This window comes from Equus caballus, chromosome 11, assembly GCF_041296265.1.
Source record: "Equus caballus isolate H_3958 breed thoroughbred chromosome 11, TB-T2T, whole genome shotgun sequence".
Taxonomy (NCBI): Eukaryota; Metazoa; Chordata; class Mammalia; order Perissodactyla; family Equidae; genus Equus; species Equus caballus.
The window spans coordinates 39,168,172-39,195,812 of NC_091694.1; the positions used below are offsets into that span (position 1 = coordinate 39,168,172).

Sequence of the window (27,641 nt, forward strand, 5' to 3'; positions counted from 1 at the left end):
AAGGCACATTAGACATATTTTTCAGAAAAGCTAAGGGAGACTTACAGAGATGGATTCAGTCACCCACATAGTCAGGCCCCTCTGGTCTCAAAGCCACACCCTGCACTCTGTGGTAGGCACTAAATCATATGCTGCTGAATCTCTGAGGGAGCATTTGATGGGTTAATTAATAGGCATTCTTGGAGTGCCGCTATGTGAAGCCTCTCATCACCCTCCTGCTCTGAGGAAGGAGGGAAAGACCTGGTCCCAGGCCACCTTCCCAATCGTATTGCCAATCTTCTTGCCATTAGTCCTTGCTGTAGCCAAACTATATGTCACAAGATTTGGGCCCTTGGATACCTGGTTTCCCACAAAATGCAAGCCCTTCCTTTTGGTCTTGTAGGCTAATCATCTCAATTTCCTAGATGGCTACTTTTATGTATGACTAGGTGGGATTACTAGTAACTGGACCAGTGAGCTGTTAAAGCTTATGAACTCTTTGGTTCCCTGTTCTCTATTGTGTTCATCTCAATTTTTTTTTTTTTTTTTTTTTTACTGAGTTCTTTTTTTCCTTCTGGAAAGTCACAATGGGTAGAAGAGGTGGGCCAAAGGGTCTTTTGCCATATCCAGTTGGACTGCAATCTAGAAAGTTTGCAAACTGCTACTCAAAAGTTACTTTCAACTCTCATTGGAATGTTTGTGCAGTTTCAGAACAACTGACCCATCTCCTGACCTGGGTGGAGTGGACACAGCATGCAGGTAGATCCCATCCCGTTGACTTAGGAATCCACTCAGTAAGAGCAGCCACCATTTATGGAGCAAAGACTAGATTCTATGCACTGTTAGAGATGTTCTACATGTTGGCTTTCTCTTAATTCTCACAAGCCAATGAGTGAGCCACCCTTTAGAGCCCTGCCTTAGATATGAGGAAATAGGATCGGAGAAGAAAACTGTAACCTGCCTCGGTTTCTAGTTAGCAGTAGGCCAAATTGGGATTTAAACCCACACTAAAAGTCCTAAAAATCTCCCTAATCCATTCAGATGTAAGAAAGCAAACCAAGCCATGCCCAACACATCCCATTCAGGAAAGAGTCAGGGAGGTCTTACCAGGAATGTTGGAGTGGGGACATATGCGCTTAGGGAGTCAGAGTGTGGTTTGAGGACATGGTCCTGGATGAAGGAGAGCAAGCTGGAGACACAGCCTGTCGGTAGCAGCCAGAACTGGGACTTGCGAAAACAATCACATGGGACTGATTAAACTGTAAAATGAGCGTGTGTTTGGATCAGCAACAGTTTGATCCGACTGTTGGTAATCTACCCTGCAGAAACAAAGCCTCTGTTTATAAGGGTAAATGGGCAAGGTTGTGTGTGTGTGTGTGTGTGTGTGCGCAGCATTTTTTGTGTTAGCAAAAAATTGGAAACAAATGCAATGTCTACCCTTAGAGGAATAGGTGAATAGATTGTGGTGCATTCAAACAAGAGAATGCTAGGCAACATTAAAAGGATTGTGTTACAAAGACCAAAACTTACCAGATCCTGTGCTTTAAATATGTGTACTTTAAGCCTTCTCAGTTATATTTCAATAGGTTAAAAAAAAAAAAAGATCATGTTAGATGCATGTGTATTGACCAAAAAGAAGCCCATGATATATACCTTAATGAATAAAAGCAAGTTTCAGTGTAAATTGTGTGGTGTAATTTCATTTTTTGCCTTCAAAAATGGGGGAGCAATGATACATGCACCCACACGTATGTTTATGTAAGCATAGACAAAGTGAGAAAGGTCATTCCCTAATGATCTTGGTGAGAAAGGTACAATTGGCAGAAAAAATGGAAAGACGATTAAACTTTCTTTATGTAGTTCTCTATGATTTGACTTTTTACAACAAGCTTGTATTGCTTTTGCAATAAAAAAAAATTGTAAGAAAACAAAATAGAGTCAATGAATCTACAGAAGCATAGCCTGTCTACTGGGCTGATGAAAATCACTTGCCTCAAAGGAAATAGGCACCTGGGGGCTTCACGGTCCCTTCAGGCTGGTGAGGGACACGTGGGAAGGGGCTGTCAGGGGCCAGGCTGCTGAGCACATCACAGTAGGCGGGGCATCCTGAGTTTGGAATAGGAACATAAAGGTCAGTGGCAATAGAAAATGTACTTCCTTTCCAAAATGTCTGCATGATAAAATGTAAGATTTTAATAAATTCACAGGGTGGGAATTATTAGCAGGCCAAGCTTTTATCGCTGCCTCAGGCATTGGACTGACCCCACTGAGACCCCACTTTCCTCAGTGACAGCAGGATGATTTTCTATTCCATAATCTTTCTCTCATTGTGGAAGGAAAAATAAATCCCCCGAGTAGCGTCCTGCAGCCCCAGCCCAGTCGACCCAACAAGAGCAGGATTTTGTCCATTTGTTCAGCCAGCAAACACTTACTGAGCACAATTTTCCTACCTGAATTATTTTGCTTGTATCAGGCACTGAGGATGCAAGGATTCCAAGAAATATTCTGGGCAACACACTTAGAAGTGAATTTACAGAACAAGGGGAGACCAGGGAGGATGACAAAGACTATGAGGAATTAGAAACCATTCATTCATTCATTCTTTCATTCATTCATGCTGAAGGAATATTTGAAAACAGAGATCTTGAGCTTGGAGATGAAAAAAGAATGGTGAAGCTTCCAGTGGAAAAAAAAAATAAGGCTAGTTCACTGTGGCTATTGAGAGCAGGACTAGGATCTGGGGTAAGATGCAGGGGGCAGAGTTGGGCACAAGGTGAAGACATTTCTAATCATTAGCACTGGCCTCCCGTGGGGCAGTACCGGGGAGCACTCTTCCCCGGGAGGGGTCGGTAGAGGCGGGAGCAATTGTCGAGGATGTTGTGGAAATTGTTTAGCTTTCTGACTGGGCTTCCCTAGATGCCCTTAGGGACCCTTGCAGCTCTGACAATCTAAGACCCTCTGAATCTCTTCCTGAAGGAATGCCATCTTCAAAGGCAGGCCTGTGGCTCTTCCTCGCTGCCTCCATCCCCACCACAGGGCTCCAAGCTAAGGCTCTTTCTCATTTCCCAGCCTCTAACATCCACCTGTCTTTGATCCACCCTAAGGGGACCTGTCTTTTCTGAGGCCACCTTGGGCATATCTCCTGGTCGCTGTACTGCTGAGCAATCAGGAATGATGCAGTGACTCTTTGCTGAGCATCTGCACCAGGTGAAATATTGGGCCCTTCACACCATCCATTTGTTCATTTGAGAAAGGCTCCCTACCACCTTCCTCTGCCAGGTCTGTTCCCGTGTGTGGACTAGAGCAGGGACTGGAACAAGTTCCTTCCTGGAGGCACTCTTATTCCCATGAGGGAGCCAGAAAATAAGCAGATACATCAGGCAGAGGCAGGCGACAGGAAGAAGAGGAAGTGGGAAGAGTTCTGGAGGGCCACTGTAGATAGGATGGCGAGGGGACTTCTGCAGGAGCCGAGAGCTGCATGACGTCAGAGGGAGGAGAGAGCCATACAGAATGTCAGATGAGAGCCTCCTGGACCACAGAAGAGCATGTGCAGTCTCCCATCAGGAACATGCTTGGAGTTTTGGAAAAAAGTGTGGAGGTCAGAGTGGCTGGATCACGGGGAGTGTCTGCTCACGCCGCCCTAACAAAATACCACAGAGTAGGGGCTGAAATAGCAGGAGTTTGTGTTCTCACCATTCTGGAGACTGGAAGCTCATGATCAAGGTGCCAGCAGGGTCTGTTTCTGGTGAGACCTCTCTTCTTGGCTTGCAGATGGCTGGCTTCTCACTGTGTCTCGGTGGTGGTAGAGAAAAGATGGTAGATTCTTAGCAATGTCAGGAAAGGAAGACTATTAGATTATTAGCCCCATTTTACTGATAAATAAACTGGGGCTCAGAGAGAGAGTCAAATATGTAGTCAGTAGAGGAGCCATGTTCCAGGGACTTCAGAATATGAGTGCCAGGAAGATGAAAAACTCAGAGAGCAAAGTATTTATATTGGTGATGTCTCTCTCTTGCTTCTTCTCTCCATTTCTCCCCTCCCTCCCTCCATCCTGCCCCACTCCACAGACGGTGTGATCAACTGTCCCAGTTGCCCAGGACTGAGAGGTTTCCCAGGACTTTTAGTACTAGAACTGAGAAAGTCCCAGGCAAATAGGGTTGGTTGGTCACCAACCCACATGCACACACAGAGAAAGAATTACAACTAGTTATCCCTACCTTCTGTTAACCAGGCCAACAGAGACTCCTTCTCTCCTGCATGGACCTTGTTTCCTACCTAGATATCTGCGCTGGGTGGAGGTGACCAACAGATAGGACCCAGCAGATACCCCAGCCAGCTGCACACAGCATACGCTGCGGCCCTCCTCTGCTGTCCACAGCAGGTCTCCACAGCACTCTCTGCTTCCCACCTCCTGGGCCCATAGCCCCGCTTACACCTCTAGAGCTAAGGCAACTTATGAGTGAAGGATAAATGCAGCCTTACTGCATTTTGAAAACAGTGTAAGAGAGGAAGAAGTTGTGAGTGAGAATAAGAGTGAGAGACGACAGAGGGAATCAGAGCTGGTATCTCCTGCCCCGCCAACCCCAGGTAATCAAACCAGGATCCAGAGCCCTTTCCTGCAGAGGTTGGAGTTGGAAGTGAAGGGGCAGAATTAGGGCCAATGATTCCATCCTATGCTACCTTTTTATAAAAAAAAGTAGAAATTATATTTTTTGAATAGGTAACCTATTTTGAATAGGTAACCTCCAAGTGTCAAAATTCAAAAGATACCAAAAAGTAAACAGGGGAATTCTCCTGTCCTCCACCCAGAGCCACCGTGTTATCCGTTTCTTGTGTGTCCTTTCAAAGATGCTTAATGCATATAGCTGTATTTACATATAAAGCCTGTACCTTGCTCTTTTCATACCAACAAAAGCTCATGGAGATAATTTTCTATCCATACATAAAGAGAAGCATCCTCACCAGAATGTGGGCTCTACGGGGCGAGGATTTTTGACTCCTTTCGTCACCATCTTCAATACCTAGAACAGCGCCTGACACAAAGGAAGAATTTAGTCAATGTGGAATGAATTGAATGAATCCTTTGTTCTTCATGGCATTCCATTGAATACGTGTGCCACAATTTATTTAATTGTACCCTTTTTGGCTTTTATGTTATTTCCACATATTTTATTGGGTAATTGATGCCACAGTGAATAACCTGGTACACACATACCACTTCACATGTGTGCAAGCCTATCTGTAGGGTAAATTCCTAGAAGTGGAATTGCTGGATCAAGGGTATGTGCTTTTGTAATTTTGATGGATGGGGCCAAGTTGTCACCTATATACATTTTCAGTAATTTCATGATTTACCCCATGCATTTGCCATACATTTTATGTCATCATTTTTCTTTGGTTTTAGGCTATCCTCCAATATTGTGTTCATCCAGCCCTCCTCTGTTCGATACACATACATAACAGCAGTGTTTCCACCCAGTTTGTGACTGTTCCTTATTTTATGGGCTATTCTGAGCATCATCTCTGCTCTGAGGTCAGCCTTCCCAAGGATGCTGAGCACATTGGAGAGGTCGTAGACCTGCATCCAAGCATTCAAACTTCCTGGAGTGATGAGTGGTGGGGGCAGGGAAGAGAACCTCAGCTGCGACATCAATGTTTGAGGGATGAGCTGGGGTATCTAGAGACCCTCATCAGCTCAGCCTTTCTCAGGGACTTTTCTGTAAAGTCCCCAGGGGATTTATCGTTCCATTTACCACTATACTGACTCCTCCTATCAATCTCTCTGTATATTAAATTCCCAGCTCATTCTAATTATTTATTGATTAGGCCCAGGAGAACTCTAGCATAGATGGGACAGCAAGGATATTTCTTTCTGAGCCTCAGGTGAAAGAAAAAGATGGTTCAAACTTTGCAAACTCTTACTGTCAATTAAAATCCCCCAACCCCCATTTCTTCACTCTTTCTGATAGTTGGTCTCCTTCCAACATTCAATCTCATTCTAGCACGGGGCTCCAAAGGATGTTTAAATTTCCTCTAACATTTAGCACTACTGTGGCAATTTCTGGCTTGATAGCAAGAGATCCTCATGAACTTCCAAATGTATGCTCCCCAAGAGACATTTGAAAAGGGAGCAACAAGTGGTTTTGTCATCCCTACCCACCCACTCAGTAAATCTCCACCACACATTTCCCCACACCTGGAGCAATGATGATGGTCTCCAGAGGTGTGGGGTGTCAGTAGTGTGCCTGTGCCCTGATGCTCTGAGAGTTTTATTCAGACTCTCATCCATGTACTCATTCAGCCAGTCAGCACACTTCTGTGGAGCATTTGAGCATCCAATTTGAGGCAGACTTTGAGTAGATTCAGGCAGAGGACAGCAGAGTGTGAAGAAGATAATGCTGAATATCCAGAATCCTGCCCTCATTGCACCATTGTGAAGAAACACCATTCACAAAAGAGTGGGATCAATCTCAGGTCTCAGGGAACACATCAAATCTTTTCCTAAAAGGAAACAGAGTGAGGAGGGGGTTGCTTTCCAGCTTTGGTATTTAGTCCCCATTTCCTCATCTTTGAGTTCCCGTCCATCAACAGTAACCACGTTGACGTAGAGACCTACTATGTGCAAGATGCCATGCCAGATGCAGTGGGAGATTTTTGACTGTTTTGTTCACCGTTATATCTTCAGCACCTGGAACAGCACCTGACACAAAGTTGGAATTCAGTAAATGGGGAATGAATTGAATGAATGAATCTTTTGCTCTTCATGGCATTCCATTGAACACATGTGGCACAATTTATTTAATCGTACCCTTTTAGAAAGAGGTTAAAGACACAAAGTGAGGGAAATTCTGGGGATTTTGAAGATACAGGGAGCTGAGTTCAAATCCTGACTAGTTGAAGACAAAGCTAAGTTTGCTTTGCAGCATCTCAGGAAAGGGTTTGTAAAACAAATTAACAAGGTAAGCAAGACTTGGGAGAGAAATGTTTCAAATACCTAAAAGAGCTAATTTTTCCAGCCCCCTCAAGCATTTTAGACTCGTTCGTTTACATTCAGGTAATGCTAATTCAAGTTAATTTTAGATCATTCACATCTATTCCTGAAACCTAAAGACTTTTGTACGAACAAATGGATGAATGAGTTTTGTGAGCTATGTTTGAATTATTGTGTGTTTTCAAAATGACAAAGTAGTGCAACAGATTTTCAGCTCTGACTTTTCACTAACTCAGCCTCACCCTCCCACAATTAGTCCTCCTTAACGAGCCCTCACTGTCATCATGGGAATTTGAGATGCGTGGTCCCTGGATCCGTGCTGTTCTGATTTACCTCTCCCTGTGCTCGGAATCAAAGGCAGGAGTTCATTAACCAAATTGATAGAAGGGATGCAGTTTCAAAAGAAATATTTAGCCTATCAAAGGAGATAGGAAGGATTTTTTTTAAACACATTTTAAAAGTCATCCATTCACAGGTAAGCTATACTCCTGCTAATTAGAAGTCATTCTTTTGAACTCGTAAAGTCCGTCCCCGCTGGACCTGTATTTGAATATTTGTTAGATGACCTGAAATCACTGCACGTCCTTTAACATAAAAAATAATTAAAGTGGAATATCCCATATTTCTTTCTAGCATGAGGCAGTGAGATATGGAAAGAGCACGGGCTCTCTGTTTAAATGCCAGTTTTACCATTTTCTAGCAAGAACACATCAAGCATTAAGTGATGTTCCTAAAACAGAACTAGCTGCATCATTTGGGTCAACTTCCTTCACCTCTGAGCCTCAGTTTCTTTAGCTATAAAACTGAACTCATAATGCTGTGGGGTTAAGGATCATTAGTACGGTGGGCACGCCCACAGCACCAAGAGTTATTCTAGCTGCTTTGCGATGATTAACTCCTTGACTCCTCATAACAACCCTGGGAGGGTTGTTTCCTTCACCTCATTCTACAGGTGAGGAAGTGAAGGTGAAGGCAGGTGAAGGGATTTTCCCAGATCACCTTGCTCAGAGAGCAGATGCACAATTCAGCCCTCCAGAGTCTGGCTCCAAAGCCTGTGGGTATGACTGTTACCCCGTACTTCCTCTCACATGAGCCGTTTATAAAAGCCTAGAACCTCACTGGGCATGTACTATCTAACGATCCAACGCTGGGTAATTTTCCCTTTCTCTGGAGTTAGACAAATGAACCTGAATTTGTGCAGTTTGACTATGTTGTTGGGAGTGGGGGAGGGGCACTGCTGAGACTGGGAGGCCAGGTTGCAGATTTGTGCCCTAGAAGTGGGAGTCCTACATTCAGAGTCATCCTTAGCAATTCTGATGCCCTCACAGCATCTCTCTGCCCTGCTCCTGCTCTGTGTAGGTTCTGATGCCAGTGGGCACAGACCCTGTCACCCGGCTTGGCCCATCTCACTCGTAACTCTTCCTCTGTCTTCCCAACGCGCCAGGATCTGCCCTGATAACACACGCCCTCCCATGACTCACATCTCCACAGCTGTAAGTCATTCCCCTAATCACTTTGGAGATGTTCCCTGGGGTCCTGGGCCCTCCTCAATAGGCTCTCCTCTAGATAGACCCTGTGCTCTGTTGGACAGACTCCATCGCAGCCTGGGCGGCCAGAGTTTAAACTATAGGTACACTGAGAGAAAACCCATTTCTTTCTGTGATAAGGTCTCTAAGGAAAGGTCATGCAGATAAATAACTGCGAGGGAGGAAATGATGTTGCCCCAACAGCCCACGGCCTGGTAGGAAGGAGCTGGGGTTCCCATAGGTTGGGCTTTTTCTTTACCCAGTGGAAACAAGGTCACAGAGGTCAACCCACAAAAGAGCTGGATAGAGAAGGAGAAAAAGCCAAACCAGGATTTTTGGTGAAGTCCCAGCCTCTGCCAGATCCTGCCGGGAGCTCTGGAGTGTCAATTACTCTGCAGAATTCATCCCACCTAGAGGCAAGCCAGTCATGGGCTGTGTATGTATGTATGCTGCCAGGGACTTTGGCTCTTTGTGTAGGGCAAAGAGTAACCTCTGAAGAAGGTTGCAGTGTGAGCCATAGGAGCAAAGCATGCATACTGGGGGGCTGGATGCACAGATGGGGTTATGGGGACCTGGGCAGAGCATCTGCACAGTGCCCCACACTGCCTCTGTCGTAGCACGTATCTCATTAAATGTCTGTTTTCTGTAAGTTTGTGGAGAGCAAAGACTTCAAATCCAAAGGTGCTTAAGAAAGTAGATGCTCAATAAACATTTATTGGCTAGTGGACAATTATGGACAAAGGATGACAGACCCAGAGTACCGACGTGTAGTGTATCTTGAAGCAGAGTTCTTCTCTGAAGATGAGAAAGCCCAAGCCGAAAGTCCCTATCAATTTAGCATCTAAAAAAAATCGAATCACTTTTATGCCCCATTTCAGCTCAGGATGATTGTTCTGAAAAGGAGATTTCAAAGGCTGTTGTTTTGTCCTGGAGGTTGCTGTGTTCCATCTTCCAGGCTCAGAAACTTAGACTTGGAACTCTCTGGGGGAATCGCTGACCTCTAGTGAGCTGTGGCTTCTTTCTCAGCTGCAGTTTCTTCATTCCTTAATGAGTTAGACAAGATCAAGGGCTCCTACTCTTTTTGAGTAGGAGGCCTGTTTGTGAATGCAAGATACCTTCCTGATGCAGCTCTGTAGTTGATTTTGGGATTCATTGTTCGAGCAAATATATAATGACAAAAAGCCCCTAGGAGATTCGCTGATTCTTTTAAATAAACTTACATTTTATCAATCAGAGCATTTATGCTAATTTTCCAATTAGTAGCAGGCAGGCAAGATGCATTATTTGCTTATTCTACCAAAAATTATTGGTGCATTTGAGGATTGTCACAGAGCAGGTGGCCCCTCAGCCTCCTTCCTGCCCTGAGGTGGTCTTCTATAATCAGATCATAAGGAGGGCTCCCCCCCCACCCCTTACAAATCATGTTAACAATGAACAAATGACTTCACACTGGGATTTCTCTCATTTAATCCTTACAAAGTAGGGAGACTTGGCCTGAGGTTGGCCTAAGGAGCAGGTGGGCCCAATTGCAGGCGTTCCATTGTCTGAGGGTTTTTCAGCCCAGAGAGAGAAAAGAAACATCTTTTGAAGGAGATCTTGAGGGAAAGAAGAAATGCAGCGGAGAGTGTAGACTCTGTCTCTGTTACTGCCCCCAGTCGGGCCCTGTGAAACTCCTGCCGCAGCCCAAGGGAGCGAGGGATGCGGGCGGAGCTGAGGGGGCTGTGTCTTGATGGTACAGTGTGAAAGAGGGTCTTTCTCCCTACTCCTTCGTGACCTGCCAGACTCTTGCGAACTGAAGATGCAAGAAAACCCGCAAGCGGTTTGTTTTGGTTCTCAGTCAGTGCCTCACAACCACCCCAGTGGCTTAAAACAGGCACCCTTTTATTCTCTCTCATCGTTCTGTGAGCTGGCTGGGCTCGGCTGCGCAGTTCTGCTGCTGGTCTCCCATTCAGTGTGGGCAGATGGTCACTGCGGCTGGACTCCTAGAGGCTCAATGGGGAGGCGAGGATAGCTGGGTCTCTCTCTGCAATTGCAGGGCCTTTTCGCGTGGTCTCTCTGGCAGCCTTGGCAGATTTCTTCCGTGGAGGCTCAGCATTCCTAAGACCACAAAATGCAAGTAGAAGGCCAAGAAGTGGCCCAGCCTCCACTTTCTATGGGTTAAGCGAGTTACAGAGCTTACAGCCGACATTCAGTGTGGAAGGGGTTACACCAGGGTGTGGCTCAGTGCATCCCACGGGGTCCACCCTGGCCTATCTGGGAGGATGCTCCCCTTCAGGGTCCTGAAGCTGTGACACTGGTGAGGTGCTGCCCTCATGTGGCTTCCTGGGGTCAGTGCAGGAACAAAGCAAAAGCTTGGGTGTCTTGTAGCGGGGCAATATCCCCTGAGTCCTGCATTAAGAAAGCGACAGTAAAAGCTAAAAAAACTCCACAGTGCTTTTTAGTATTCGTGTGATGCAATTGCATCCATATGCTGAGGAAGCTTGCGTTACGTCGGAACACTAAAGGATGTGGTGGGGAGAGAGGCAAAGGACGCAGGTACCTTGAGTGTTCACTGTAGCCGTGAATCAGGGGAGGCTCCATCTGTATCTCACATGATCTTGACCATCATCCTACCCTGTTCCTAAGTCTATTTAAAAAGGCAGAAACCGAGGCCTAGAGACGTGACTTAACTTCTGGAAGCCCACACGGCTAGCAAGTGGCAGAGCTGGGACTGAGAATCAAGCTGTTCTGACTGTACTGCCTGGTTTTTCCCCCACCTCTCCAGGCTGCCCCTCCTACCTCCCCGTGAATCCATAGCGCTGTCAGCCCGTGCCCTGCATAAAACCTCCTAATAGGCCTGAAACCTGGATGTTTAATGTTGTCACTATGGCTTTTCTTTCTTTTAATTGAGGCCTTTACCAAAATGACATTTTCCCTCTCTTCCACATGCTGTACCCGGCTCCCTAATGACGTGTTTATTCAACACAGGGCATGCAGGCTGTCTGTTCTGACGGCCGTCCCTCCCGGGCCCCCCACGCGAGAGGGCATGGGGAGCAGAGCTGCATCAACTCACAGCAGGGAGCAGAAGGCACGGCAGGAGGATGGCCCCATGTTGGGCCATTCCGGTGACACGAGGGCAGAGTGAAGATCCAGAAAGGGTGTTGTGACAAGCGCAGGGTGCCAGCTTGCCTTTCAAATCTCGGCCGTGTTTTCCAGACCCAGCAGCCGGCATGTTCAGTCTAATAAATGTTAGTGAAGCTGATTACGGCTGAAACAGATTAAAGGCGCCTTTAAGAGTCATTTCTTCCTTTTTTAAGACAAAAACAAAGGGGAAGGAGTGTATGTTTTATTTAAGCCAATGTGACTGTGTGTTGGAGGATGGGTATCGACATTTATTAATCTAAACTTAATTAGTCAACAATCTCGTCAACACTTCATTGGGTATCTAATAAGTGTCTCAAGCTTACCATGTTCAAAGTCAAATTCTTGAGTCCCCTCACCTCCCAAACTGCTTCTCCTTGGGTCCCTCTCATCCTGTTATTGGCAGCTGCATTCTGCCGGGTGCACAGGCCACAGTCAGTGTTGATTCTGCCCTTTCTCTCGACCCCTCCCATCCAATCCGTCTCAAACCGTGGCCTCTCAACCTCCGGCATTTGCTTGGGATCCAACCCCTGCACCCACTCACGCTCCTTCACCACCAATGACAACATCACCTTCAGCTCTTCAGGTCTTCTGCTCACATCCTTTGCCCCCACCCACTCGGACCCCACCAACGTCTATTCTTCACACCGCAGACAAAATCATCCTTTCCAGATGTAAGTCTGACCACGTCTCCGCCCTGCTCAGAACCTGCCAGTGGCTTCCAGTCCCTTTTAGAAAGAAATTGGAGAGCCTTTCCATGGCCCTCAGGTCCTACCCGATCTCACTCACCTCTGCCTGGCAAACCTCCTTTCTTCTCCCTTTTGTGGTTCTTTTCAACGGAGGTACAATTTACATGCGATAAAATGCTCAGATCTTAAGTGTACAGCTCGAGAGAGTTTCACCTGTGTATACCTCCAGGTAACCACCACCCAGATCAAAGTATAGAACATTTCCGTCACCTGGAAAGTTCCCTTATATCTGTTCTCAGTTAATACCCACCTACACTCGGAGTAAGCACTAGTCTGACTTTCATCCCTGTAGGTTCGTTGTGCCTGCTCTTAAACTTCGCTTACATGGAATCAGAGAGTATGGACAACTTTGTGTCTGGATTCTTTCATTCAACATAATTGTTGAGATTTGCCTGTGTTCTTGTATCAATACTGTGATCTTTTATATTGTTGTGAGGCGTTCAATTATACGACTATTCCACAATTTATTTATGTGTTTTACTGTGATGCGCATTTGTCTTGTTTCCAGTTCTGGGCTCTCTGCATCTTTTCCCTTCATTTCTCCGGGGTGTAGACCCAGGAATGAACTTCCTGATAAATAGGAGAGGCGTGTCTTGCCTTCATTGGAATTGCTGCACGGTTTTCCTACCTGGTTTTACACTCCTACCAGCAAAGGACGAGAATTTCACTTGCTTCATATTCGTGCAAATACTTGGAATCTTTCGGGCTTTTTAGCCATTCTTGGAGGGTGTAGTATTATCTCATTTTGCTTCACAGTTTCACTTCCCTGAGGAGGAATGAGATCAAGTGCCTTCTTGTTGGCTTATTGGCAGTTTGGCTATCTTCTTTTGTATGTTCAAATCTTTTGCCCATTTTAAAAGATTGGGTTGTCTTTTTCTCATTGATTCATAGGAATTCTTTCTATTTTGCAGATATGAATCCTTTAGTAGATGTGCATTATGAAATTCCCTTCGGGCTGTGGTTTGCTTTCTCACCTTCTCAATGGTGCCTGTTGATGTGCCCTCCTCTCTTGCCCTGTCATTCCCTTTCCCTGTCCTTTCCACACTTCCCCTATCCTTTCCACGCTTCCTCTGCCCCTCCCTCTGGACTTCCTGTTGCTTCAGCCACATGCCAAGCATGATCTGACCTCTGTGCCTTTGTGCTCACTCTTCCCTCTCTCCAGAATGTTTCCTCTCCAGATATCTGGATGGTTCACTTCCTACTTCCCCTGGGTCTCTGCTCAAATGGCATCTTCTCAGAGGGCCGTCTCCAACCACTGCATCCAACATAGCTTTTCCAAGCCTTTTACCCTGTCTTGTTTTCCCTCATAGCATGTACAACTGAATGTATATGTTTATTTGTTAATTTTTTTGTGCTCCACCTCACTTGACTTTGACTCTGTGACAGCAGGAACTGAGTCTGTTTTGTTCCTTATGAGCCCCCAGCACCTAGAGGGTACCACTTGTTGGTACTCAAAAAAAGTTAAGTGAGTGAAAAATTGAGTGAATGTATTAGTCAGAGTAAGTGCAGATATGGTGTAGTAACAAATAATCCTCAAATCTCAGTATTTAAAACTTCTGAAGTTTCATTTCTCACTCATGCTGTGTGTCTAATGTGGGTCAGAGTGGGAGTCCTGTTCATTATAGTTATTCAGGGTCCAGGTTGACAGAGAAGCCACATTTCACGATGCCTCCTTCTCAAACGCTGGCTTTGTGGTTTGCTGTGGTGAGGGAAGAGAATGTGAAGAATGGAGCACTGACCCTTAAATCATTTCACCCTGAAGTCACACACATCACTTCTGCTCACATTTCATTGTCTAGAGCAAGGCACATGACAATGCCTAACTCAAGGATGGTGTCTCTGGAGAGACTGGAGAACTGAAAATCCTAGTGAGCACCAGTAATGTTGACCACACTGAATGAAAGCATGAATGAACGCCCAAATGCTCAAATGAATGAATGAATTCGAGAAATAACGCTGAAGAGGTGGTGCTAGGTAAGCAGGAGAGGGTGGGTGGCCAATTTCTTAAACTTCCCTCACAGTGTTGCATGGGACCGTAATTGTGTTCTATTGAGAAATGGCTGAACAGAAGAATGCCTTTAACCATATTCTAAGAAGTAGAGGAATAGCAATGAATATTTGCTGTGTTTTCATTATGTTCCAGGACAATACGCTAGTGTTTTACATGAATTACTAAAGTGGATAGTATTTGCCTCATTTAACAGTTGGGCCAACGAAGACCCAGGGGGATGAAATAGATGGTCCAACATCTTGCAGCTAGCTGGGCCAGACTTTGGCTGACTCTGAAACACATGCGCTTTCCACAGCACGCTGAGTTACAGATGTGGTCCCAATGTGCATTACCCTGTGATCTTCCATCTCCATCCAGTTGTAGCTGGAGTCACAGGCATCATTTCATTGTTGGTCTCTGTTGGATGCTTGTTAAAGCCCAGTGACCCCACGTTATCCCAAACCAGGTCAACCTGGCCAATTGGGTCACCTCGCCAACGCTTTAACGTAATATCTGCCCATTCATTCATGTTTCTTCCTAGTTTTATTCAGTAGGCTGCTCTTGAGTACTCACACTATACCCGATTCCTCAAGTTACTAAGACTCAGCTCTTTATATAGTAACTCAAGCTGCGTCTTTGTGAATCTCTGAGTAAATGCACAGCACTGGGTAAGTCACATAAAACTTTGCATTGCAATTTCTTCATTTGCAAAATGAGGATCATAGCCACTCTGCCTCTCACAGAGAAGTATTCTGTGGATAAAATGATACATTGAATATTAAAACATTTTGGAAACTGGAGAGAGACATAGAAATCGATCATTGTTTTCTAACCATGTTTATTGGCATCAGAGAAAACTCAGAAATCCTCCTGTCTTCTTAATTCTGCTGCTCCTGGAGACCCTTACTTTTTAGATTCTTTACATAAAAACACAAACTGGCTGGGCAAGTACTCTATTTCTAGAAGTCTCCCTTGGCCTGACTGGATGATGAGCAGTCTCCTGGCTCCACACAGAACCTTTGAGAGGTGAGTTTGAGGCTTGGGTTAGGAAGGACAATGGGCCTAGGGCTCCCCAGCTCCGCTCCAGCCCTGAGCTTATTTAGGGAGCCAGTCCTCTTGCCCCACACTCAACCCAAGGTGAGACTCAGTGCCCTATTTCAGCCCCAAAGGAACTCCAGCTTCAGACATTGATGGAAGGCTCCATGCCCCACCGTGGTTTGTGCACTGTACACAGACACTGTGCTTAAGTTGGCATCTCTCATATTGCTGACATCATAGACTTGCGTATTTAATACAACTTTCTTGCTCTAACAAAATCAGTACATTATGACAAGTTCCTGACAGATGCGGAGCAAGCATCTCGAGAAGGGCTCTTTCTTCTCATCTGCTCCATGGGGCCATGTTCACTGATGACGGCCATACTGGGGGCCGGGGCAGTGCAACAGTTGCTCAGAGCACTCCACAGGGCAGAACTTAATTAAAGCCCCCCTAAGCCTCCTGGGCCCTGGCTCGCCAGAGTCTCCCTTGTGCTCCCGGTCAACAAGCCCTCTCTGGTTTGTCTCCACTGTGCCCTCCTCCACGCACGCTTCCTCTGTAAAAGGTCTTCTGTTGTCCCTCTTCCTACGGTTGTGAACTGAAGGCACAAGGGCTGGTCTGTCACCCTGACTTGGTCCCTCCCCACCCACGTGAGGATCTGATTTCCACTCTGGCAACACTGCACATATAGGGCCCCTCCTATCACTTTCAGTGAAGTCTTAATGGTGGACTCAACCCACCCCGGGGCTGCCAGCAAGTCTGGGCTTTGGGACGGATGGTCAACAAAGGCTGTGTCCCGGGTGACCCTGAGCAGGCTTGGCCTTGCACCTCTCCCTAACAAAGGTCTGCCTCTGGGTTTCTGCTGGTGACCTAGACCTCAGCAATGAAGGCCACAGGCAGCCAGTGGCATGCCTGGAGATCCCCGCTCCTGGCCGTCACTGACCCCTCTGACCACCGGATAGCAGCCAGCTGACTCCTCCGTCGGTGTTCCAGCAGATGCTTCAGCCAGGGAGGAAAAGAGAGGGGGTCTGAGCCTCAAATGTCATGTTGGCTGGGCAGACGCCAGTGATCTCCCACTGCTTTCTCTGCCCCCACCTCCCACCTCCTTGGGGTAGAACACGAGTCCCATGGCTCCCTCCTCCCTTCTCTCTGTAGGGGTGTGTAAGGAAGGTGGGAGCTAGCTCTCCTCTGTTCCCAGGGGCATTTCTGGCTGATCTAATCTACATCATCCTGTCCCTCCATCTCTGTACTGTGTAGGGAGTGGAACAGGATTTTGTACCTATCCTGAAATCGATAAGGTGGGTGCTATAGACTGATTGGGTGTCCCCAAAATCCGTATGTTGAAACTGAACCCCCAATGTGATGATGTTTGGAGGTGGGGCCTTTGGGAGGTGATTAGGTCATGTGGGTGGAGCCCTCAGGCATGGGATTAATGCCCCTGTAAAAGAGCACCCAGACAGCTGCCTGGTCCCTCAGCCGTTGAGGACACAGGGAGAGGACAGCCATCTATGAACCAGGAAGTAGTTTCTCACCAGATACCGGATCTGCCGATGCCTTGATCTTGGACTTCCAGCCTCCAGAACTGCGAGAAATAAATTTCTGTGGTTTTTAAGCCATGGTCTGTGGTATTCTGCTGTAGCGGTCCAAACGGACTAAGACAGTGGGGGAGGGGGCATCTACTACAAGGCATCTTCTCACACTTCTAGGTCACCCAGACACCCCGCAGGGGAGGGAGCACCAGCCCATCTCCTGGGTTCTCAAGTCCCTTCCAGTTTCTGCCCAGGGGCCTGGAGATGTGTATATGCAAAATGCTCTTTCCATAAATAGAAGCCCCTCCTGAAACGGTAGAAACTGAGAGAGTCACAGAGTCTCCAGGTAGTTTCCTAAGACCTGGTCACTTTATCACTCCCTTTGATTATTATTTTTAATCAGTTTACTCCCTGGGATAATGAGATGATAACGTAATAACAACCACAAGAAGAACTACTGTTTATTAAGCATCTTCACTAAGCGGATGGAGCATGTTATTTCCATTACTCCATTTAATTCTCACAGCATCCCTGAGGTAGGAGTTACCTATATTCTGGAAAGGATGTGGCTGCGACTCAAGGAGGTGTCACACCCTCTCAGCTCAGAGAGGGCAGTCAGGTCCTCTTAGCCTTGGGCAGGGAACAGCTCTTCTAATCGGGGATTGGATGCAGCATCTCGTGAGCCCAGAGAGGGGCCTCTGGATTGGAGGGAGCCAGCAGCCTTGGGGGCCCCCGGAATCCAGACAGGGCGCCTCAGCCCCAGCCTTGACAGGGCAGCTGGGTCTTCCCAGAGGAAGAGAGCTGGCATTGCATCCTGCCCATGGCTCCCACCTTAATTTGGATTTTAATGCTCCTGCTGAGTGGAGAGGTGGCCCAGACAGGCCCAGAGAGGCCCCTCCACGCCAGAAATGTTATCAGCAAGTGCACACTTGTCAGCCACTGTGTGAAAGCCTTCGCCATCCCAGCCTCACCCCCGTAACAGCAGGCCCCGACTCTTTTTGCCTTTGCTCCCTACCTATATTTTGAGCAGGAAGAAAAGCGTATTTTTTTTTTTTTGCTCGTAATATCCATTTTACAACTGTTTGGTGCAGGGCTGAAAGCTGTCAAGCAGTAATGTATTGCATCAAATTAACATATTTTCCTGAAATGGTAATTACACCCTCTTTGTGTGCCTCTGAATACACATTTTTTGAAGTGCGAATGAGGCACTGACATCAAAGTCTCACTTTAAATCATCATTATTAGTGCATCCGTCCAAATGATTCAAGGGAAATGGTTGGCAGAGGTTTTTAAGTTTAGAAGAATTTAAAGGTGAGCCACAGAACTTCTTTAGAAAAGTTGGAATGCCCAGCATCTTTAATTAATGCTCATTCCTTCACATCCTAGAACTACTTCCAGTCTAGGGATGCTATTAAACTCAATTCAACACATCTTCATTGAGTAGATACTATATTGGAGTACCTTGTTAGCTTACTGATTCAGAGCAAGACGTTACTCTTTCTTTCAGTCCTGGAAGGAAGGGACAGACGGATGGCTTGAAGAGGAAGAATCAGTGAAATGACAGTCAGATACAGATGATAGAGAATAATTCTGAGTGTGTGTGATGGGGTCAGGAGATGCAATCATGAAAGGCATCTTCAGAAGGTGGCATTTGAGCTGGACCTTGAAGAGTGGCAAAGATGGAGAGTTGATGACAATAAATGCATTCCAAGTTCAGGGAGAGATAATTAAAGCTTGAGTTTAGAAACAGCAAGAACCCAGCTCTCAGTGCCTAGCATCACAGCGAGAGATCAGGTACTTGAGGAGACGTCCTCTCCATCATAGGCCGCTCCAAAGGGGCATATCAATTGTGGTGTGGCTGGAACACAGGGATCAAGGTGGAATGGTAGTCAGACTATCGTGGAAGGCATGATAAGCCATTGAAGATTTGAGGCTTTATCTTGATGAACCAGGGAAGCCATTGAAGATTGTAGGGTGGGTTTGTTTGTGAACGATCACTCCGGCTACTAAGTAGATGATGAATCGAAAGGAGGAGAGTGGCAGAAAGAACCAGTTGGAAGGCTGTTACTTTGGTCTATGGTCTAAGTAAATGATCCATGCCTTGATTGAGATGGTGGCATAAGCGATGGAGACGGGTGGATAGCTGTAACAGGTGTTTAGAAGGAAGGTTGGGCCGTACGTAGTCATCAATTGGTTGCTTGTATGTGGCAAAAGGGAAAAAGGTGTTAATCGTGATTCTTGGGTTTCTGGCTTGAGCAGTTGAGTAGATGGTGGTATTAAAGGATGTGGAGAATTGTGATAGAGGACCAGGGGCTGGAGAGAAGTCGATGAGTTCAGTCAAGTCATGTTGAGCTCCAGGCCCTCCAAACCACTTTGTTTCTGTATCTGGACGATGTCTCTGTAATGTTAACAACTGGTTTGTTTCTTCTTGTGACATTGACACATGGGACATGATATTGTTTTGGACGTGGGCTGTTTTGATCGCAAGGAGGTGATATCCACTGGAGCTGGTTCCTGAAAGGGATGGAAGAGATGTCATTGAGTGGATACAGTGACATCTCACAGAAATCCAAGAACAGTGACTCAAATTTGGAAAGCAGAAGGAGAAAGATTTCAGTTCAAGATCACTCTTTCCCTCTTGCTCCAGGTCTAAGGATTTTCTGCAGTTACAATGCCCCAACAGAAATTTAGCGAGTGGCCTGACAATGAAAATTTGGGTGATTCCGTTGCTTACTTGGAGGACCTGAAGTTGCTCCCCCAAGCTCTGTTCATACTTTTTGCACTTGTCTCAATGGCCAGGACATCACAATCCTGCTCATGGCCATGCAGGCTGGGCCTGTACAACTCTAGGGGGCCACAGTCCCATGGGAATTTAGTCTTTGCCAGTCAGGGCCTTATCTTCCTACCTATTTATTTTTAAAAGCGTAAAAAGTCAGAACATCACTAATAATAATATGACAAATGCCAGTGAAACAACAATATTTGGTTTTTTTGTTTTAGGTTTCCAAAAATACATGTATAAAAGAAATAGGATAATACAGATAAAGTTAAAAACCTCCTTGTTCCCCTCTTCTGTCTCGTTTTCCTCCCTCCATGCCTAAAGGCAGTCAAGATCCATGAATTTGGTTGATTTCCTTCCTGTTCAGGGTTTTTAAACATTTACTGTGCATATATATGTCCATAAACATAACATAGCATTGTTTGGTGTGTTTTTATTTAACAAAAATGGCATCATTCAGTATGTAATGTTTACCATTTGCTTTATTTCTCTGGATGTTCTTTTCAAGATCTATTTTTATGCATTCATATAGATCTAGTTGGTTTAATTGCTGTATAATATTCCATTTTAGGAATATGCCATCATTCGCTTATCCACTCCCCTGCTGAAGGATGTTTGTGTTGCTTCCAGAATTTTTGCCATTACACACAATGCTGCGATGCATATCCTTTTATGTGTTCATTATGTGCTTTCACATGCGTTTCTCTAGGGCGAATTGACTATATTAGGTGTATATGTAGGACTGGAACTGTTGTGAATTGGTGGTTTAGTGAAGGTATTCATTTTTTATTTTATTAGGTATTGTCAATTATCTCCTGGTTGGGAGTGGGGGTGAAGGAGTCAGTCTAAGAATTACCTTCAGACAACATGTCACTCACCCAGAAATTTTTCTACACTTCCACACTAGCCACTTCTCCTTGCCAAGAAGGCATGGACCCCCAGTGAGAACCACTGCTTCAGTGGCACCCATTCTTGGAAGGGAATGCGACACAGGCTCGGGTGTATTGAAAGAGAAAGGGGACTGAAAGTAACTGACTTTAAACTCACAAAGACATAGCCAATTGACTTTGATGTCTCTACCTTGGTCACCAAATCCCTTGTTCTCAGCAGAAATATTGTCTGGATTGCAGAGGATTATGGGGACAAATGTATTAACTGCTTTGCTACTCAAAATCTCTGGGCCAGCCTCCAGTTAGGACGATCCTAAAGCTGGACTGATCCTCTAAGAGGCACCAGCACCAGAAGGTGAGGAGCTAAATCATTCTTGAGCAGTTTTAGCCTGTGCAGCAGGGCCAAATTTGAACTGGATAGCACTAAAAGGACAGAAACGTGAGTATGAAGAGAGGCCATCGCTGGGGGAGAGGAAGGGACAGAATTAGATGTTGTAGTAGATAGCTGTATTGGGTTAAATGCTGTTCCCCAAAATTCATGTTTACCTGGAAGCTGTGATTGTGACCTTATTTGGAAATAGGGTGTTTGCAGATGTCAGCAAATTAAGACGAACTCATATTGGATTACGGTGGGTCCTAAATCCACTATGACTGGTGCCCTTATAAGAAGAGGGAAATTTGGACATTGACACAGACACGCCCAGAGAGAGGAATACCTGCCCTCCCCTTGCAGTTGTGGGTCACTGTTCCAGGAAGCGTCCTATGCAACTTTCGCTTGGACCTCTTCGTTGTCATGGTGGCCGAAATAAAACTATTTTCTTCTAGTATCACCGATTTTATTTATGTGAAGCCATCTGTATTTATTTGCATTATTGCAGTTTCTTCCATCTGGATTGCACTTTTTGAAACTGGGTATTTAATAAATACCATCCCTGTCTGGGATGTCAACCAAAAAAGAAAAAAAAGGAAAGACGGTGACACACAGGGAGAGTGCCTTATGACTAGGGAGGGGAGATCGGACTTCTGCAGCTGCAAGCCAAGCAGTGCCAAGGATGGCTGGCCACCACCGGGAGAGTAATCAAGGCAGGGTCCTCCCCTGGGGCCTTCAGGCGGAGAGTGGTGCCACGGACACCTTGACTTCGGACTCTCAGCCTCCAGAACTGGAGAGGGTGAATTTCAGTTGTATTAAAGCCACCCAGTTTGTGTTATGGCACCCCTAGGAAACTAACGGAGCAGGCTTCCAAGATGCCCCGACCACCAGCTGCCTGGTGTTCACACCCATGAGTCATCCCCTCCCCCCTTATGCGGGCTGGACCTGGTGACCGGCTCCTAACAAAGAAAGCAAAGTGACAGGGCGTCACTTCCAAAATTAGGTTTATAAATTCTGTGACTTCTGTCTTGTTTGCTCGCTCTTTCCTTCTCACCTGCTCTCTCTGATAAAGCCAATCGCCATGTCATAAGCTGCTTTATGGAGAGGCCCACATGACAAGGAACTGAGGAAGGTTCTGGGCAATGAGGAACTGAATCCTGCCAACAGCCACGGGCGTAAACTTGGAAGCAGATCCCCCAAGTTGAGGCTTGAGATGCCCGCAGCCCCAGCTGGCACCTCGACTGCACCTCGCGAGCCCCAGAGACAGAGCACCCGCTAAGCCGTGTCTCGATTCTTCACCCACAGAAGCTGTAAAAGAATAAACGATGAGTTTGTTTCTTTAACCCTCTGAGTTTTGGGGTAATTTGTCGTGCAGCCGTAGATAACTAACAGTGCAAAGAGTAGATCAAGGCGGGTCTTGGGAACAAAGACTGAGAAGAGCCTGTGCTGGAGCCCCTTGTGGCTTAGTGTGTGTTGCATCCTGCAGGGGGAGGATGGTGACATAGAGAAGCTACAGAGGCGTGCAAACATCCGTCCTCTACATTGCGTACACATTCCTGTTGCCTGTGGAGCAGGTGACTGCTCAAAACTAAGTGTAAGGAGTCATTGTCAGGGACCGCGTGTCTCAGTGGAAGTTCCCTGAAGGAAGACAAGGGATTGTATCCTTATAGACTGACAGACAGACTCAGTAACTTTCCCAAAAGTCTTCCTATGTTTACTCCTAGGGCTTCCCTTCTCCGTCCAGTGTTGCAGTGTGGGAGGGATGGAGAAATGGGAAAAGTGACTGGATTAGGAGTCAGGAGCCCTCACTTCTGCAATTGGCTGCCTCTCACCACTCTGGGGACCCTGGAGTTTTAGAAAGGCCAGAGACTAACTTCCTAGTTCTGAAGTTGCACCTAAGAGGAGGTTCTTACACAAAGAGCACAGATGACCAGAACTGAGAAAAGGGAAGGGAGCGTCATGGCTCCCTCTTGCCGCCCTTAGACCCAGGACGGAGGAGGGCAAGGTTCCTGGGGCAGGTGTGGCTCTAATTCTGGCCGTTGCATTGGGGTTGGGAGGGGTGTGTGAGGTGGAAGCTCATGAGTCCCTGAAGAGTACTAGAGAGAAAGGGGACATGCCAGCAAGTGTAGCAGCACAACGCAGACCAACACGGATGACTTGCTTTGCCAGGTGATCCCGAAGAGAGAATGACAGGCTCCTGGTGCATCGTGCTCTTTCTGAGAGCCCAGGCTGGGCTGCAGGCTCTGCAAAGGCACATTTGCCCCACGGAGCCTTTAAATTGTGTTACCAAAAGTCAATGACGCTCTCATAATTCAAACCAGCACTGTGCCTAAATTCAAACTACTGCTTTTTAACAAAATGGCATCATCTTATTTATAATCCAAGGCCTGTAGGCTTCAACTAATTTGGAGGACAATTTGGTGACCCAGGAGAAAGCCTTATGACATGATAACTTTTGCTAGAAGGATCCAAACGGTACAAGTGGAATTTCCTCAAGCATCCCTCCCATGTACTTGGATATGTCATAACCTTTCTTCTGTCTCCATATTTGTAAAGCGAAGAGTTAGTGTATATAATCTTTGAAGGCCTCTTCAGTACTCACATTCAATCATTCTTTATAAAATAATCAGAAGATCTAGAAAAAATAGTAGAAGCCAGTGAGCTTTCATGGGGCTCATCCCTCAGAACTCAGGCATTACCTTCTCTGGGAAGCCTCCCGTGGCCTCACTAGATTGAAGGCCTGACTGAAGTGCTCCCCTTGGACACAACCCCGGCATACATCCATTGATTGTAACTTACGTGGTGATGGTTGATTTACGGATCTGTTTCCACTATCCAGTCAGCGCTTGTGGCAGAGACTTATGTCTTATTCTTCTTTGTATGCCCAGGACCTAATAGAGAACTTGACACATAATAGATGTCCAGTAAATATTTATTGAATTAATGAGTGACCAGATGGATGAATGAATAAATGACTCCTCTGCTATTTATGGTGGGAATCTTGCTTACTGGGAAAACTGCCCGGGAAGTGGTGTCTGTTGCCACATGGCTTGCTAGTGACAGTGGTAAAACATGGAGAAGGGCATACGCTGGTAGAGAAAGTCAGATCTCAGGATCCGTGCAGACCCGTGAGGCTGGGTGGAATCTCCTCTCCTTTCTGCTCTAACAATCCATGGAGCTTGGAGGCAGAGATAATTAATTCATGGCATATGTGGAGACAGATGTTAGGAAAGTGGGACAAAGATAACAAGGTCAATACAGAAAGAAAGAAGGAGAAATGAATACTTCAGTGATAGAATGGGTTTCCCCATACAGTCCTAAGCACTCATATAGCTAGAAATGCCCAAACAGAAAATCAACATCAAAGAGATAAAGACATACATGTTTAGAAGGTTAAGTGCTTTGTCCAAGGGCACAAAATAAATTACTTGAACTTATTTTGTTTCTCTGCCTATTAAGGACTTTCCCCCAATGCAAAGGCTATTGCAAAGGAATCGCTCAACTGGGAATTTCTGATGCTAAGCCATTATTCAGACCAGGAACTGAGACATGAACACAACCAAGGGTAGGTAGGGCAGGCAATTGGTGGTAGTGGACAGTCTCTGATGCTGCCACAGTGTAGGAGATATCAGAGGAGTAAATATACTGTGTGGAGGCAAAGATACTCACCCATTAGGTCCCAAGATGTGACAGAAAGAGCATGGCGTCGATATAAAACTGATTTGAATTTGAATTGCAGCTCTACCACCTACTAGCTGTGCACCCTTGCCAGGATATATGATCCATCATCTTTCTCAGCTTCAGTGTCTTTATCGACGGAATGGTAAAAATAACACCTTTCATACAGAAGTGTTGTAAAGGTTTAAAAAGATGTGTTTGTGGGAGCATCTAGCAAATGCATGGGGTCCAAGTTCTGCTTCTAGGGCTGGAGCAATCAGATGAGATGCCTTGGCTGCAGAAGCTGCTCCAAGGTAGGGTATTTTAAAGGAGGTTTAAAGGAGGGAATGGTTGGTGCAAGATGGTGGTGGGGAGGGGCGCTGCAGCTTGCTGGACGGGACTTTCTCTGCTCCACATCCAATAGGAAATAGAGATAGTAACCACCCACCTGCAGTTGAAAGGAAGCTTCGGGGTCACAATTCAGACAAGGAGATCTTGGCTTCAGAGCTAGAAGATAAAAGGAGGGAGGAGATAGGTTCCTGTAAAATGTGGATGGTAGAACTCGAGTGTTTTCCTCTGCTCTAAACCAAGACTCAAACTAATATGAGTGTAAAAAAAAAAAAAAAAAGGCACACACTCATGAAGACAAAGACTGGGAAAGGAAAAAAGAAAACAGAGAAACATCAAAAGAACTTTGAATGCTAGAAAACAGATGGATAAATAAAATCTAGCTTTGCATAGCGGAGAAAGCTGAAATGAAATGCTCACAAGGTTCTTGGGTGGGTAATGAAGAAGCCAATCAGTATGTCTTCAGAACCTTGGAAATGCTCTGCACTTTAAGGCAGTAGGTATCTTTAAAAGTGAAGATATGGTTGGGGCTGAAAAGTAAAAGATGGGTTGAAACTCTATAAAAGAAGCAATTAGACCGCCTAGATTCCCCACTTTGCCCTAGGCAACCAGACAACTCTCTCTCTGCCACCCAGGAGGAGACTGGAGGTTTTCTCTTTGGAGAAGTGGTGTACCAGAGGAAATTAGAACTCCAGAATGCCATGCACAGCCTCAGGAGAGTGGGTGGTGCAGATTCTTGTACTGAAAACTGGGAATTAGGGAATAGAAAATCTCTAGTCTTTATAACAGAAGATTGTAAGATAGACAAGCTGACCTGGAAGAGAAAAGGGTCTTATAGATACTGACAGTTGAGGTTCCCTTAGCAAAATGTCTTGACGCCTGCAGGGGCATCCTGATGGAAGCCCACCACTGGACACACACGGGCTGTGCACACAGAGCTGATCCTCTTTGCAATGCTTCACTTTTGAATGTGAAAGGAACTTTTCACACTAAACATTTAGGACAGCCTCTAAATGAAAAATATGTAAACACAATAAAGGAAGCTGAAGAAAACAGACATGATGCAGAAAGCAGAGAGGGGGAAACTGCAGAGGGAAGCCCTCTAATGTTTATCCTCAGAGAGACAAAAAACAATATTGGTGCTTTTAAAAAGATATCTTTAAAAATAGCAAATAAAATTTCTGTTGGAAAATAAAATGATGAGAGCTGAAATACGAAGTTTCATGGAGTGGACGAATGCATATATTTGGGAAAAAAATCCAGACAGTGAAATAAAAAGACAAAGTGATGGAAAAGAGTAGGGAACAGATAAGCACCTTATATAATTAGCCCAGAAAGTTCAAAGTCTGAGAAAATTTCCAGCAAATGAAGAAATTGGACTAGAGAAAACTATCCAAGAACTAGTAAATGAAAATTTTCCATAATTGAAGCGTTTCCAGATTTAAAGAGCTCACTTTATGCTCAGCACAATGAATGAACTCATTATAAAATTTCAGAATAACAGGAGTAAAATGAAAATCCTAAAGAGTCTCAGAGAGAAAAACAAGGTCCGCATGCACAAGATCAGAAACCAGATTTGCATTAAAATTATCCACAGCAGTACCAGAAACTAGATGACAGTAGGGAAATGACTTCAAGATTCTTAGGGAAAACGATTCTTCTAGATTGCTGTACTTAGCCAGGATAAAGATATTCAGTAGCATTTTCATGACATGCACTCTTTCTCCAGAAGCTCCTAGAATATTGATTCTTCATTTTGATGAGACACAATGAAGAAAGAGAAAGAGGATCCAGGAAGCCAGGAAGCCAAGTTGGTTGGAGACCAACAAGAAAGAGGGAAAAAGAGATTTCAAGGATGAGAGCAGGGCTGTTGATCTTTTAGAAAGCAACCAATCCTGAATTGGTCAGTAAGATGGTGAGATCTAGGAAGAATGTTCCAAGGTGGGGAATGGGGGATAAAAATCATAGATTATCTCATAGGATGCATTGAGAGAGATTTTCTATTTCTGGCAGAGTCTGGGGATGCAGTTGTAGTGATATGTCCATAAATGGAGTGGGCGAGTAAAAACTTGAAGCAACCATTAACTACAGGAAAAACAAATGTTTGTTCAAGAAGGGAAATGTAAATGTAGGATACACCATGTGGAACAGCTATGAATACAATTTGTATCAATGTAATAATACAAATATGACTATAGGGGCTGGCCCAGTGGTGTAGTGGTTAAGTTTGCATGCTCTGCTTCGGCAGTCCAGGGTTCACTGGTTTGGATCCCAGGTGCAGACCTACACATTGCTCATCAAGCCATGCTGTGGCAGGTGTCCCATGCACAAAATAGAGGAAGATGGGCACAGATGTCAGCTCAGTGGCAATCTTCCTCAAATAAAAAGAGGGAGATTGGCAACAGATGTTAGCTCAAGGCCAATCTTCCTCACCAAAAAAAGAAAGACTCTAGATTTAGCCAAAAATTGTATTATAATTATTTTGGAAGCTTACAGCATGATGAAAAGAAGTGTGCATGCATGCATGTGTGTGTACATGTATATATTCAGGTGGTATAAGAACTTTAAATCTCTTTAAAAAAATGCAAAGTCAACAGATAATATATATACAGATGTACCCTGGTTGGAAATATGGGGAAATTTTCCAGAAGAAACTGTTATAAGATTTAAAATATTTG

The 27,641-nt window shown here is 45.4% G+C and overlaps 1 protein-coding gene across 1 annotated transcript in view; it reads left to right on the forward strand.

Moving 5' to 3' along the window:
- Window positions 1-27,641, forward strand: part of ASIC2 (acid sensing ion channel subunit 2) — a 996,512-nt gene that overhangs the window by 350,299 nt on the left and 618,572 nt on the right. The gene's annotated exons all lie outside the window — the stretch shown is intronic.